The 13,559-nt window shown below is 44.7% G+C and overlaps 1 protein-coding gene across 2 annotated transcripts in view; it reads left to right on the forward strand.

The window, feature by feature from the left end:
- Nucleotides 1–13,559, forward strand: part of LOC120997259 (cytochrome P450 2C5-like) — a 77,352-nt gene that overhangs the window by 5,299 nt on the left and 58,494 nt on the right. For both annotated transcript variants that reach the window (XM_040427271.1, XM_040427272.1), the window contains exon 2: nucleotides 2,008–2,459. The gene's annotated coding sequence lies outside the window, so the exon portion shown is untranslated. The remainder of the gene's footprint in view (nucleotides 1–2,007; nucleotides 2,460–13,559) is intronic.

Consider the following 13,559-nt stretch of genomic DNA (forward strand, 5'->3'; position numbering starts at 1 on the left):
GCAAATTAATCTGCAGACAGCATGTTATAGAGCAGAAGGAGCTGAGCAGATCCATACATAGAGGAAAGATTCAATATAGCTTGTATTCCATTTATTTAGGCTCCTGCTCATTTTGGGCTTTGAAGTGTTGGAGGCGGCCCTGTCAATGACTGTATATACATAGAGAGCTGTCAATCACTCATAGGACCGCCTCCTTTACTTCAAAGCCTTGACCACACGAACAGCAGGTCATCGATATAGCAACCGTACCATCTCAGGGAGCCGCTCCAAGGGTTATCTGCTGAAAATAAAAAGTGACATTCCCACCATGCCATATAAATGTTTGCCATGGAGGGCGAAAATTTCGCCCCCATGGAAACTCCTGTCAATTTCAAGAAGTAACGTTGCGAGAACATAAAGACATTATGTTTTAGCAGAAAGAGCACAACCCGACAAACAAAATCCTGGAAAGTAGGAGAAAAGTCAGAATAGACATTCAAAAACCAAGCTAAGGAGACCATGGCCACATTGTGAGGGATGACCGTATATAGGGATGTAACATCCGCTGTGATCCAAGAGAAGTGCTGTTCCCATCTAAAATCATAAAATGCTTGCAGCACTGCTCTGGTATCCTGCAGATAGCCAAGTATGGATTGAACCAGCGGCTGGAGGATACTGTCCACCCAGGCGGACAATCTCTCTGTGAAGGAGCCTATGCCAGCGACTATGGGCCTCATGGCTGGAGGAAAACCTCCCTTATGAATTTTTGGTAGGGAATGGAAAATTGGAACCACTGGATGTTGGATAAATATATAGTCCAGTTGTTTTTGGTTAATGAAACCATGTTCCAAGCCATGAGTCAATAGTCGCAGCATCTCCTGTTGATAGGTGGGGGTGGGGTTGTGGTCGAGCTCAAGGTAGGTACTATTATCCTCTAACATAGCAAGGTTTTGCTTTTTATAAATCTAACTATCTAGGACCACCACCCTTGTCCGCCTGTTTAATGACAATATCCTTCAGAAGCATCAGCTCTTTAAGAGCCCTATTTTCTTTGTAAGACAATCTGTCACATTTCTGAGCAATATCCTGTGAGGACACTCTATCATTTAAGGTGACCAAGTCCCTTTCTACAAGTTCCTGGAAACAATCTAACACAGGAGACCGTGACTGAACAGGAGAGAAGTCACGGTTAGATGTAACAAAATTGTGTGCAAAATTCTTATTTTCTTTTTCTTCATTCTGTAAGGGACGGCATTGTTGCATATAAGAAAGATTGGAAAGTTCCTCAAAGGAAAGAGCCGAGGTGCTGTGCGTGCCGGTTGAGTCGTTTTCATGCGGTGTGGCCTCCCTGGGATCCTCACATGTGCAGGGCAAAATGCATCGGAGCATGAAATGCTCTGATACTCATATCAGAGGGGATGCCCAGGTGAAAAATAGAGATGTCCTGGTTCAGCTCTGAACCTGGACAACCCCGTTTAAATTCAGGGAATTCCACTTGCAAGCCGAGCCCCCTATATTATACCTCTTTTGGTGCCACAATGGCCATTCAGGGAATTTAGGTTCCACGTGCATGCTGAGCCCACTCTATATTTTACCTCTGCTGGTTCCAAATGGCCTCCAATAAATGCAGGGAGAGCTGGCGAAGGCTTTATACATGCACTAGTTCAAATCAGCCTACGAGACAGACAGGTTAGTTAGGAGTGCACCACCAATGGAGTCAGCCAAACCTCCAGTGCAACAAAGGGGTTAGTCAGCACATCCAAGGGTGCACGGTACCCCCCTTCCCCCCCCCCAATCCAATTCTTGACCTAAACCTTTCCCTCCAACCAGAGGTGTAACTTGACCAGCATGCACTGGCTATATTTTGTCTTCTTATGCAGCACAAGGGACTTTGGGCCCCCTCAGGTGCCTGGGCCCGGTCGTGACTGCTACCTCTGCACCCTATATAGCTATGCCCCTGCGCATCCCATGACAATGTGCACCTGTGCATTAGGATGTGTTGACTAACCCCCATTTTTTTCTTTGCAGATCTCAATATCACATACCAAATTTCATCAGAGGACAACCTCTTGGTATGACAACATTGATTTCTTTCCATGGTTTGGACCATCATTACAACACAGCACCGTCTAGTGGCACAAATTGGTAACGTGTCAGATTTCTGGCGTAATAGGATTGTGTTGAGATACATTGTAGCATTGGCAGGCATCCAATGTAAAAAAAGACCAAGGTCTACTTAGCAGAAAACAGACCATGAAAACCAAGCTGTAATTTATTTCCTGCTAACAGGAGAAACCAGTTATCCCAGAATAAAGCGGGATCAGCTGACAGGACTCAGGGGTTATCCAGGGATAAATAGGAAGAGAACAAGGAGTGAAAATAATTTTGTTTTCAGTGTTTAGCACCCAGCATCACAATCTGACCTGCTAAACCTAAGTGGAATAGATTTCTTCAGCCTGAGATACCGGGACCACAAGACGGTGAGTTTATTCCGAGTTTACTTTAATATATTTCTAGGCAGTTGTTCTAAAACTACAGGTGAAAGATCCATAAAGGATAAGTGTTTTGTCTAGTGAAGAGCTCTCAGAGGAGAGCATAACACAAGGAGCCTACACTTCACATGACACATGTTACAGTGTTCCAGTTTTTCAGGGAGAGCTTCTTTAACCCCTTCCCATATTTTCATGCACATGTAAGTTGGTTAAAGTTTTTTCATTCTGCCATGCAAGTATGGCATGATGATCGTGTTGGCAGAAGATCTGTGCCGGAGGATCACCAAGGGAGTATGGTTGGAACTGACAGCTGGGGTCCAGCTGAAACCAGTGGGATCAAAAAAGAACTTAAATCCTGGCTGCTAAACCTCTTAGATGCCACCTGATGTCAATAGTGACCATGGAATTAGTGTTGAGCGAACTTGTGGTTTCAAGTCCAACGTACAAGGTTCGGGTTACCTAAGAATTCCGTTATGGATTCCACTACCACAATTGCAAAAAGCGTTGTTCATTTGATTATTATGTAATATGTTTTCTGCACTTGCACCGACAGATCCATGAACGTAGTATCCGCTGGGTTCATCCTACAGATGATGTCCCTGCACCTATGTTCTTTTAATCATGTTTGCGAGATAGCTTTTTGCAATTATGTAATAAAATGATATTAATTTATAAGCGGTCTGGTAGTTATTTGTAGGTTTTATGTTATGGTGTGTACCACAGGCTTAGGTGTGTAATTCTATTCATGTGTTTGAATAGTCAAAGAATCCCTGGTTGGGGCATATATTGGTTATTATGGAATCTATGGTGTTTATCAAAGTGACTAAACTCAGCATCGTCCCCGATGGATTACTATGGCAGCCAGAGTGTCTGATGTGTAATACTTGGAGGAGTAATACAGTTATAAGAGATCGGTTTATTACAAATTCAAGTCCTCTCATTGAATTAAGAAAAAAAATAATTCCGAGTTTAAAAATATTTTAAAAATTACAAAAAAACAGCTGTTTGGTCAATTTTTTTTATTTTTTATGGGGTTTAACATGCAATATAGATGACATGATGACTGAGATGATTACAATGACACCAAATTTATATCGTTTTTATGTTTTCCTACTTTTGCATCATGAAATCGCTTTTTAATTAAAACCATTTTAGTGTACACATGACGTTTTGTTCATTTTAATATTTTTTGGGAGGCGAGTATTCTGCAAGTGTGTTTTATTTTTATTTTTTTATGCAACACTATACTTGAAAAATGGAAGCTGTTCAAGCACATTTTTGATCAAACTGTGTCGGGACCAACGTCATCCAAAATAATCCGTAATCCCTAGTTCTTTTGTTTGCATGTATAATGGTGAGCTGCCACACATATTCTGTTTGTCTTCTGCATTAGCTGCGGTCCAAATTTGCACTTGTTAATATTCATGCAGCAAATCTACAGTGTTGAACACTACCAGCAAAATAAATTAACATTTTAGCAATTCTCACATGTGGCACAAAACATGCCTATTGCATACTTGTGAACTATAGAAGCTTTGTAATAGTTATTTTTTTGTCTCCTGCACGTAAAAAGAGCACTGTCTCCTTTATATGATCTTTGTGTAGTGCAGCACACAAAGATCCTGGCTACAGACAATGTAACTGACCCTATCCTGTCCCTAGTAATTCAATCTACCTAACTAAATACAGTATATCTTCTTCACAATCCCAAGACTGTCTATATCTACTTATGTCTGTCTTGTGTGTCACATCAGTAGCTGAGATCACAATGTCATCAGCTGACTGCAAAGCATCATGGTAAATCCCACTAGCCTGGGTGCATGCGATCTTCTGTCTTCATCTTTTAAAAGTAAAATGGTGGACACCACTTTACGTGATTTATCTGAAGAGAAGCACCAAAATTTTGAATTCATTTGAAAAAATAATTTTTGTAAAATTCTAAATGTATTGATTCTTTTAGAATTACCTTGCTCATCTTCAATTTGGACCCAAATTGAATCTGACAACTAGAGTTGAGCGGACACCTGGATGTTCGGGTTCGAGGAGTTCGGCCGAACTTGAAAAAAAAGTTCCGAACTTGAACCCGAACCCCATTGAAGTCAATGGGGACCCGAACTTTTGGGCACTAAAATGGCTCTAAAATAGTCCTGGAAAGGGCTAGAGGGCTGCAAAGGGCATCAAAATGTGCTTAATAGCATGACAACTGTTCTGCAAACAAATGTGGATAGGGAAATGACTTAAAATAACATAAAATACAGAAAAATAAAAAATAACAATCTGGATCTAGGAGTAGTAGTTTGAGGAGGCGGTGGATGGGTGGATGTGGCGGTGTAGGTTGACGTGGCGGTGTAGGTGGAAGCGGCGGTGAAGGAGGAATAGGTATCCAACACTGATTTGTGTTATTTTTTATTTTTAAATTGGCGTATCCCCCAAAATATTGGGACATATAACAAAATAACACAAAGAATAAGTGCACTTGAGTACAAGAATGGATGGTTGAGGCTGGTAAAAATGTCTATTCTGCACAAGGTACGGACAAGTCCTGTGGGATCCATGCCTAGTTCATTTTAATAAACGTAAGCTTGTCCACATTGACTGCGGCCTGTGATAATGCTCTCTGCCGTGCTAAACACACGTTCACACTATGGCTGCAGGGCAGGTCAGCACCTCCAAGGCGGACAAAGCTTTTCTACATTTTGGCCATGCTAACCCTGCCTTCTCAGGTGCTGGTGGTGCCCCAGCTGCGTTGGCGACCTCTTCCTCCTCCTCTGCCTTCGCCTTGTGCTTCCACTGTGCCCCCGCTGTCAGGTGGGAATGCCATCAGCAGCGTGCGCTTGTAGTCGCGCATCTTCCGATCAGTAACAGATATTTTCACTAAATTTAGTTCCCTGTCACCCAGGCACAGCAGGGGTTTATTCATGGAAAAAGGGGGTTCTTGTCACCCAGCAATAGAACAGAGGAATTTGAGAGATTTGGGCCCCTGTCACCCATGTGAACCGAGAGCAAGGCAGGTGATTTGACTCCGCCACCAGAAAAGAGTGCGTACGCAGAAGTCAAGATTAAGAAAATTGCATTTACTATAAATTAATAAAAGCAGGTTAACAGTGAAGTTACAGAGGTAAAGACAAGCAAAATCTTCAAAACAGTATAAACAATACAAGTTAAACACTGCAACAATTTTAACCTTTGTTGTGTCCGTATTCGCAGTGCGGACACTAATAAAGAATAGTCCCAGAAACTATCCCTAACTGACCCTAACTTTCAAGCGGTTGCGCACCCTTCTTATCCCAGTGGTCCAAGTGGACCGCTTACAGTTTGTGGAAGTGCACGGTGGGGCCCGATGTCGTCCTTTTCCTTTAACCAGCGCAGGATCCGCAACAAAGAAGTCCTCCTCAGCAGGCTGGAAAACCAATTGAATATAATCCAGGATTATTACAGTTATTGTCCGGTACCTCCACAGCACTGTGAGTCTCTTTACTGTTTGGGGCAATCCACACAGCCCAATGTCAGCTCCACAGGTTAGTTGCTGCACACAGTCCTTTTTAACTTGGCTTCACTAAATGCATTGATTCTTTGTACTCCATCCGTCTCTAGACCGAAGTTCACACAGCTTGGCCACACAGGGAAGTCCTTTAGTATCTCCACACATGTCTTACACAACACAGAACTTGTTTTCTATCTTGCTAATATGGCGGCAGTTGTAGTTCAAGTCTCTCTTCCTCCTTCTTCCTGCTCACACTGAGGCAGGGTGACATCATAAGGGGCGTGTCTCTTCAACACTTAGCTGCTGCCTTAAAGAACTAGTATCACAGTAATACACTTTCTCTATGGTAAACTCCAATGCAAATTGGTCCTATGCTGCCATCTATTGACCAAACGAATACTGCAGGCATTTTACATTAAATTTTAACACAGTTTACCAGGATAATGAAACTTAGAGACATTACATGACTGTTTCTTACACCCAGGCACAGCAGGGGTTCATTCACGGCAAAACTAGCTTCATGTCACCCAGCAATAGAACAGAGGATTTTGAGAGATTTAGGCCCATGTCACCCAGGCACAGCTGTGGTTCATTTACGGCAAAAGGGGGTTCATGTCACCCAGCAATAGAACAGAGGATTTTGAGAGATTTAGGCCCCTTTCACTCAGGCACAGCAGGGGTTCATTCACGGCAAAAGGGGGTTCTTGTCACCCAGCAATAGAACAGAGGATTTTGAGAGATTAAGGCCCCTGTCACCCAGGCACAGCAGGAGTTTGTATACGCCAAAAATTGTAAAATGTCACCCGACAATTGAAAATAAGATTTTTTTAAATTTAGGGCACTTTTTTGCATTAAAATGGCTCTAAAATAGCCCTTGAAAAGGCTAGAGGGATGTAAAAGGCAGTAAAATGTGCTTAAGAGCATGGCAACTGCACTGCAACAAATGTGGATAGGGAAATAACTTAAAATAAAATAAAATAACAAAAGATTTCAAATTATTGACCTGCAACTCAGAGGAGGAGGTGAATATGGAGTTGGAGGTTGAGGAGGCGGTGAATGTGGTGTTGTAGGTGGAGGCAGCAATGGAGGAGGAGGAGGTAGCCAACAATGTTTTTATTAAATTTTTTATTGGGGTAGGTAGCCCCCAAAATATTGGGACAAATAAAAAAAAAAAGAAAACAAAGAATCATTGCACTTGACTTGAGTACAAGAATGTATGTTTGATGGTGGTATAAATATCTATTCTGCACAAGGTACAGACAAGTCTTGTGGGATCCAAGCCTGGTTCATTTTAATGAACGTGAGCTTGTCCACGTTGGCTGTGGTTAGGCGGCTGCGTTTGTCTGTAATGACTCCACCTGCCATGCTAAATATATGTTCAAACAATACACTGGCTGCAGGGCAGGCCAGAACCTCCAAGGCATAAAGGGCAAGCTCAGGCCATGTGCCCAATTTGGAGACCCAGAAGTTGAAGGGGACAGACCCGTCATTCAGTACGTGTAGGCGTGTGCACACATACTGCTCCACCATGTTGATGAAATGCTGCCTCCTGCTAAGACGTTCCATATCAGCTGGTGGTGCTGGTTGTTGTGGCGTGCTGACAAAGCTTTTCCACATTTTGGCCATGCTAACGCTGCCTTCTGAGGTGCTGGCGGTGCCCCATCTGCGTTGGTGACCTCTTCCTCGTCCTCTGCCTTCGTCTTGTCCTTCCACTGTGCCCCCGCTGTCAGGTGGGAATGCCATCAGCAGCGCATCTACCAGCGTGCGCTTGTACTCGCGCATCTTACGATCACGCTCCAGTGACAGAATTAAGGACGGTACGTTGTCCTTGTAACGGGGATCCAGCACTGTGGCCACTCAGCAATCAGCACAAGTTAGAATGTGGGCAACTCGGCGGTCGTTGCGGAGACACTGCAGCATGTAATCGCTCATGTGTGAAAGGCTGCCCAGAGGCAACGAAAAGCTGTCCTCTGTGGGAGGTGTATCGTCTGTGTCCTCTGTATCCCCCCATCCACGCACCAGTGATGGCCATGAGATGGTCTGGGTGCCACCCTGCTGTGAACATGGTTCCTTATCCTGCATCTCCTCCTCCTCATCCTCCACCTCCTCATCCTCCAGAACTGTGCCCTGGCTGAACAATTGTGTACCTTGGGTTTGTGGGTGCAGGAACCCACCCTTGGAGCCACTTGGAAATGACTGGCCGGAAACCCTACGAAATTATCCCTCTTCCTCCTCCTCCTCCTCCTCCTGTGTCACATCCTTTTCATTCATCGCCAGGAGTGTTTTTTTCAAGGAGGCAAAGAAGTGGGATAGTAACGCTGAGAACGGCGTTATCGGCACTGGCCATGTTGGTGGAGTACTCGAAACAGAGCAACAAGGAACACAGGTCTCGCATGAAGGCCCAGTCATTGGTGAAGTGGTGCTGTTCCGCTGAGCGACTCACTCGTGCGTGCTGCAGCTGAAACTCCACTATCGCCTGCTGCTGCTCGCACAGTCTGGCCAGCATGTGCAAGGTGGAGTTCCACCTTGTGGGCACATCGCATATGAGGCGGTGAGAGGGAAGGCCGAAGTTACGCTGCAGCGCTGACAGGCGAGCAGCAGCAGGGTGAGAACGCCGAAAGCGCACACAGACGGCACGCACTTTATGCAGCAGCTCTGACATGTCGGGGTCATTTTTAAGGAATCTTTGCACCACCAAATTCAGCACATGCACCAGGCAAGGAATGTGCGTCAAACTGGCTAGTCCCAGAGCTGCTACGAGATTTCGCCCATTATCGCACACACCACCAGGCCGGGCTTGAAGCTGACTGGCACAAACCACTCATCAGTCTGTTGTTCAAGGCCCCTCCACAGCTCCTGCACGGTGTGTGGTTTGTCCCCCAAACAGATAAGTTTTAAAACTGCCTGCTGTCGTTTACCCCTGGCTGTGCTGAAGATGGTGGTGAAGGTGTTACGCTGACCGGATGAGTAGCTGGTAGAGGATGAGGAAGCAGATTAGGAGGAGGAAGCAACAGTAGGCAAACTGAAGCGCCCTGCAATCCTTGGTGGTGGAAGGACATGCGCCAAACTGCTATCCGCCTCAGGCCCAGCCGCCACTGCATTTACCCAGTGTGCTGTTATGGAGATATAACGGCCCTGACCGTGCTTACCGGTACACGTATCCGTAGTCAGGTGCACCTTGCTACAGATGGCGTTGCGCAGTGCACACCTGATTTTGTCCCCTACTTGGTTGTGAAGGGAAGGGATGGCTCGCCTTGAAAAGTAGTGGCGGCTGGGCACGACGTACTGTGGGACAGCCACTGCCATAAGGCCTTTAAAACTATCCGTCTCCACCAGACTGAATGACAGCATTTCAAAAGCAAGTAATTTAGAAATGCTGGCATTCAGGGCTAGGGATCGCGGGTGGGTAGGGGGGTACTTCCTCTTCCTCTCCAGCGTTTAGGATATGGAGAGCTGAACGCTTCCGTGGGACATTGTGGAGATGCTTGATGACCCAGGTGTTAGTGTTGCTGGCAGATTCTCTGTTTGTGGGGTGCCAGGTCCACTGTCACTCCAGAGGTGGATGAAGAGGCCGCGACTGCAGCAGAAGAGGAAGCAGGAGGAGCCAGAGACCTTTCTTGTTTTTTGAGGTGTCTACTCCACTGCAGCTCGTGCTTTGTACTTAAATGCCTGGTCATGCAGGTTGTGCTTAGGTTGAGAACGTTTATGCCTCTCTTCAGGCTCTGATTGCACAGCGTGCAAACCACTCGTGTCTTGTCGTCAGCACATTGTCTGAAGAACTGCCACGCCAGGAAACTCCTTGGAGCTGGCTTTGGTGTGCTCGGTCCCTTGCTGCGGTGGGCACCAGCAGGCTTACTGTCTAGAGGACGGCCGCTCCGCTTTTGCACCCTGCTCCCTCTTCTGCTGTGCTGGTGGCTATGTGCGACCACAGCTTCTTCCTCCGGACTACATTGGTCACTCACATGACCTTGATTCCATGTGGGGTCGAGGACATCATCGTCCTCGACATCATCTTCCACCCAGTCTTCACCCCTGACTTCCTTGTCTGTCTGCACATTTTTGAAAGCCCCAGCAGTTGGCACCTGTGTTTCGTCATCATCCGAGATGTGCTGCGATGGTCCTCCTATGTACTTATCTTGATAAATAAGTGGTTGGGCATCGGTGCACTCAATCCCTTCCACTTCTGGTGCAGGGCTAGGTGGATGGCCCTGGGAAACCCTGCTAACAGAGTCATTGAAAAGCAGAAGAGACTGCTGCATGACTTGGGGCTCAGACTGCTTGGCTGATTTGCAAGCGGGTGAGGTGAAAGACTGATGGACATCGGCTGCAGGTGCCAACTGTGGTCTTTCAGCAGAAGACTGGGTGGGAGACAATGTGAAGGAACTCGATCCACTGTCAGCAACCCAATCTACTATAGCCTGTACTTGTTCAGGCCTCACCATTCGTAGAGCAGCATTAGGCCCGACCAAATACCGCTGCAGGTTTTGTCGCCTACTCGCACCTGAGGAAGGGGTTTCCCTTGTGCGTGTAGCTCGCACAGATCGACCACGTCCTCTCCCTGCAACAGGAGCTCCACCAGCAGCACCACGACCTGGGCCACATCCCTTATTTGACGCTCTCCTCATATTTTTTGAATTTAGGATCTTGCCCTAAATGAGTGTTTAATTAATAGTAGAAAAGAACGACAGTATGTAAAGAGTGTATCTCACATGGCCTGAACCAGACTACGCCTAAATAAAAGATTTCTTTGCACAAAATGGCTGTATTTCAAATGCCTGATTCAAACCCCTGTATGTAGGGGGGTATCTCACACGGTCTGAACCAGTGTAGGCCTGAAGTAAATATATCTTTGCACAAAATGGCTGTATTTCAAATGGCTGTATTTCAAATGCCTTATTCAAACCCCTGTATGTAGAGGTAGTATCTCAGAGGGCCTGAACCTCTGTAGGCCTAAACTAAATATTTATTTGCCCAAAATTGCTGTATTTCAAATGCCTGTATTTCAAATGCCTAATTCAAACTCCTGTATGGAGGGGGGTATCTCACAGAGTCTGAACCAGTGTAGGCCTGAAGTAAATATATCTTTGCACAAAATGGCTGTATTTCAAATGCCTGATTCAAACCCCTGTATGTAGGGGGGTATCTCACACGGTCTGAACCAGTGTAGGCCTAAAGTAAATATATCTTTGCACAAAATGGCTGAATTTCAAATGGCTGTATTTCAAATGCCTGATTCAAACCCCTGTATGTAGGGGGGTATCTCACACGGTCTGAACCAGTGTAGGGCTGAAGTAAATATATCTTTGCACAAAATGGCTGTATTTCAAATGGCTGTATTTCAAATGCCTAATTCAAACCGCTGTATGTAGGGGGGTATCTCACACGGTCTGAACCAGTGTAGGCCTGAAGTAAATATATCTTTGCACATAATGGAGGCCTGAAGTAAATATATCTTTGCACAAAATGGCTGTATTTCAAATGGCTGTATTTCAAATGCCTAATTCAAACCCCTGTATGTAGGGGGGTATCTCACACAGTCTGAACCAGTGTAGGCCTGAAGTAAATATATCTTTGCACAAAATGACTGTATTTCAAATGCCTGATTCAAACCCCTGTATGTAGGGGGGTATCTCACACGGTCTGAACCAGTGTACGCCTAAAGTAAATATATCTTTGCACAAAATGGCTGTATTTCAAATGCCTGATTCAAACCCCTGTATGTAGGGGGGTATCTCACACGGTCTGAACCAGTGTAGGCCTGAAGTAAATATATCTTTGCACAAAATGGCTGTATTTCAAATGCCTAATTCAAACCCCTGTATGTAGAGGTAGTATCTCAGAGGGCCTGAACCTCTGTAGGCCTAAACTAAATATTTCTTTGCCCAAAATGGCTGTATTTCAAATGCCTGTATTTCAAATGCCTGATTCAAACCCCTGTATGTAGGGGGGTATCTCAAACGGTCTGAACCAGTGTAGGCCTGAAGTAAATATATCTTTGCACAAAATGGCTGTTTTTCAAATGGCTGTATTTCAAATGCCTAATTCAAACTCCTGTATGTAGGGGGGTATCTCACACAGTCTGAACCAGTGTAGGCCTGAAGTAAATATATCTTTGCACAAAATGGCTGTATTTCAAATGCCTGATTCAAACCCCTGTATGTAAGGGGGTATCTCACACGGTCTGAAGCAGTGTAGGCCTGAAGTAAGTATATCTTTGCACAAAATGGAGGCCTGAAGTAAATATATCTTTGCACAAAATGGCTGTATTTCAAATGGCTGTATTTCAAATGCCTAATTCAAACCCCTGTATGTAGGGGGGTATCTCACACGGTCTGAACCAGTGTAGGCCTAAAGTAAATATATCTTTGCACAAAATGGCTGTATTTCAAATGGCTGTATTTCAAATGCCTGATTCAAACCCCTGTATGTAGGGGGGTATCTCACACGGTCTGAACCAGTGTAGGCCTGAAGTAAATATATCTTTGCACAAAATGGCTGTATTTCAAATGGCTGTATTTCAAATGCCTAATTTAAACCGCTGTATGTAGGGAGGTATCTCGCACGGTCTGAACCAGTGTAGGCCTGAAGTAAATATATCTTTGCACAAAATGGCTGTATTTCAAATGGCTGTATTTCAAATGCCTAATTCAAACCCCTGTATGTAGAGGTGGTATCTCAGAGGGGGGTATCTCACACGGTCTGAACCAGTGTAGGCCTGAAGTAAATATATCTTTGCACAAAATGGCTGTATTTCAAATGCCTAATTCAAACCCCTGTATGTAGAGGTAGTATCTCAGAGGGCCTGAACCTCTGTAGGCCTAAACTAAATATTTCTTTGCCCAAAATGGCTTTATTTCAAATGCCTGTATTTCAAATGCCTGATTCAAACCCCTGTATGTAGGGGGGTATCTCACACGGTCTGAACCAGTGTAGGCCTGAAGTAAATATATCTTTGCACAAAATGGCTGTTTTTCAAATGGCTGTATTTCAAATGCCTAATTCAAACTCCTGTATGTAGGGGGGTATCTCACACAGTCTGAACCAGTGTAGGCCTGAAGTAAATATATCTTTGCACAAAATGGCTGTATTTCAAATGCCTGATTCAAACCCCTGTATGTAAGGGGGTATCTCACACGGTCTGAAGCAGTGTAGGCCTGAAGTAAGTATATCTTTGCACAAAATGGAGGCCTGAAGTAAATATATCTTTGCACAAAATGGCTGTATTTCAAATGGCTGTATTTCAAATGCCTAATTCAAACCCCTGTATGTAGGGGGGTATCTCACACGGTCTGAACCAGTGTAGGCCTGAAGTAAATATATCTTTGCACAAAATGGCTGTATTTTAAATGGCTGTATTTCAAATGCCTAATTCAAACCCCTGTATGTAGGGGGGTATCTCACATGGTCTAAACCAGTGTAGGCCTGAAGTAAATATATCTTTGCACAAAATGGCTGTAATTCAAATGGCTGTATTTCAAATGCCTGATTCAAACCCCTGTATGTAGGGGGGTATCTCACACGGTCTGAACCAGTGTTGGCCTGAAGTAAATATATCTTTGCACAAAATGGCTGTATTTCAAATGGCTGTATTTCAAATGCCTAAT

This window comes from Bufo bufo, chromosome 4 (genome assembly GCF_905171765.1).
Source record: "Bufo bufo chromosome 4, aBufBuf1.1, whole genome shotgun sequence".
NCBI classification, from domain to species: domain Eukaryota; kingdom Metazoa; phylum Chordata; class Amphibia; order Anura; family Bufonidae; genus Bufo; species Bufo bufo.